The following is a 2,281-nucleotide window of genomic DNA, read 5'->3' as shown; positions in this document are numbered from 1 at the left end:
TGTGTATCTGTTTGAACTCCTTTGTCAATAAAGCATACTTTTTGTGAAGTTCTGTTCCAATGCTGATGAAAAAAATCTTTAAGTCTTTGACTAAAATATATCAGTAGGATTGTTTACATTATTTATTTTTGTTAGTTTGTTTTAACATTTAGAATTAAAAATCACAGGATCCAGAATTCAGAGCAGAAATATTTTTCTGTAATGTCATGTAAAAAAAAAATAAAATAAAGAAGGATACCAAGATATTAGTGATGCCAAGATATTAGTCTTCTCTTTTTATCCAAAAAGCTCCAAACTAAACCACTTTTGGAAAATGTGCTCTTACTCTCTCAGTGTAGTTTTGGCTGTCATTCATGTCTTCTGGAAATACCAAATATTACACTGTGTGTTCTAGAGCTTTCATATATAAGATCCTGCTTTACACACCTGCAAATCTGCTTCACAGATCTGTTGGTAGTCCTTATAACAAATGTCTCAATTTATGAGTTACTCCTCCTTCTTCGTTCCTTCTACTCTTTACCACAACTCACCAACAAACAAGTAGATTTTGTTAAAAATACCTAAAAGTAAAATGAGGTACAAAAATTTATGAGTATCTTTTCAATACATTCAGCATTTAATCCAGTCCTTTGAGGCAAGAAAACAGGCAAACTATGTATATTTTTCAATTAAATAAAAGATTTTACTGAGAGGATATTTTAGACCAGTAAGTAAATATCTTGACAGAATTATTCCTTATTGTACAATTATAATCAATGTATGCAGGTGAAAAACGGCACACGTTTATCTGGGATCTCTTACTGTGTATGTACACTCAACCAGCTCTCTCTTTTTGTCTTAGGATTATGCATTTCAGCCTTGATCACATGGCATTTTTTACTACGTGAAATGTGAGTGGTTAAGGAAAGCTGTAAGCAAAGTGCTGTAGGAATTCCACCAGAAGAATTTTAAAACTAGATTAAATGCATCACTGAATCTCTTTCATAACATTTCTCTACTGCTCTCCTTCCAGCACTTGAGAAAAATTTGTTCTGGTGGAAAATCCTGTCTCCAGGCAGACTGCCCATTGGGACCCAATAGGTGATGGATCAATTGGCATTTATTTATTTCTAAGGTCCAAATGATAACAAATGACCTGTAGGTTAAACAATAAATAAACAAAGCTCAAATTAAGACTTTCTGCCATATGTTTGGAACTGATTACAAGGGAATTCAAACATTCCCATACAATTACCTTCAGAATTAGGAGGAAGTTGAGTTGTTCAGATGTCCTCCACAGAGCTGATCATTTCAACTTGTCTCTTATTTCTCCTATTGCTTGAGAAAGATAAATTACTTCCAAATTGAATCCAATTAGGTTCAAAATATAAATATAGGAATTAGTTTCATTATTTCCAGAAGGAAATTACCCTCTCCTTTTGAAATAACAAATAGAATCATAGAATCATAAAATGTTAAGGGTTAGAAGGGTCCTTAAAGATCACCTTGTCCCAACCTCCCTGCCATGGCAAGGACACCTTTCACTAGCTCCAATTGCTCAAGGCCTTATCCACCCTGGCTTTGAACACCACCAGGTTTGGGGCATACACAACTTCCCTGGGAGAATGTCCCAGTATCTCACCACCCTTACAGTAAGGAATTTCTTCCCAATATCTAGTCTAAATTTCCTGTCTTTCCTTGTCTTACCCCTACAATTGCTGATGTAAGAGTCCCTCTCCAGCTTCTCTGCAGATCCCCTTCAATACAGAAAGGTTTCTATGAGGTCTCCATGCAACCTTCTCTTCTCCTGGATGAACAGTCCCAACTCTCTTAGCCTGTCTTCATAGGGAAAATACTCTTGTCCTCTTATCAATTTCATAGTTCTCCTCGAGACAGAAGAATTCCATGTTCTTCTTATACTGGGGATTCCAGAGCCAGATGAAGTACTCTGGGTGGGTTCTAAGAGAGAAGGACAGAATCACTTCACTCACCCTGCTGGCCACACTGCTTTTGATGCAGACCAGGATTTGTTTGGCTTTCTGGGCTGCAAGTGCACACTTTCAGCTCCTGTTGAAGTTTTCATCAAGCATCACACCCAAATTCTTCTTCATAGGGCTGCTCTCAATCACTTCTCCACCCAAACTGTGGGTGTGCCTGAAATTGTTCTCGTTTTAAAGGATTTCAAAAGTGATAATAATTGTCTCTTTTTAGTTACTGACAGACACTTAAATGTAGAAATCTGTCTGGTTAGAGGATCTTCATCCTGGAAGATACTCAGAAGCCAATGGAAATTATCTTCTAT

At 36.7% G+C, this 2,281-nt stretch overlaps 1 long non-coding RNA gene across 1 annotated transcript; it reads right to left on the bottom strand.

Annotated features, from left to right (window-relative positions):
- Positions 1-490: 490 nt before the first annotated feature.
- Positions 491-1,985, bottom strand: LOC135295380 (uncharacterized). Its single transcript, XR_010357449.1, has 3 exons — positions 1,687-1,985; positions 1,235-1,317; positions 491-560 (listed from the first exon to the last, which is right to left on the bottom strand). It is a non-coding gene; the product is annotated as an uncharacterized LOC135295380 (long non-coding RNA).
- Positions 1,986-2,281: the final 296 nt, after the last annotated feature.

The sequence above is a fragment of the Passer domesticus genome, chromosome 2 (genome assembly GCF_036417665.1).
Source record: "Passer domesticus isolate bPasDom1 chromosome 2, bPasDom1.hap1, whole genome shotgun sequence".
Lineage (NCBI taxonomy): Eukaryota > Metazoa > Chordata > Aves > Passeriformes > Passeridae > Passer > Passer domesticus.
The sequence above is the reverse complement of the archived record's forward strand: the minus strand, read 5'-3'. Positions and strand labels throughout refer to the sequence as shown.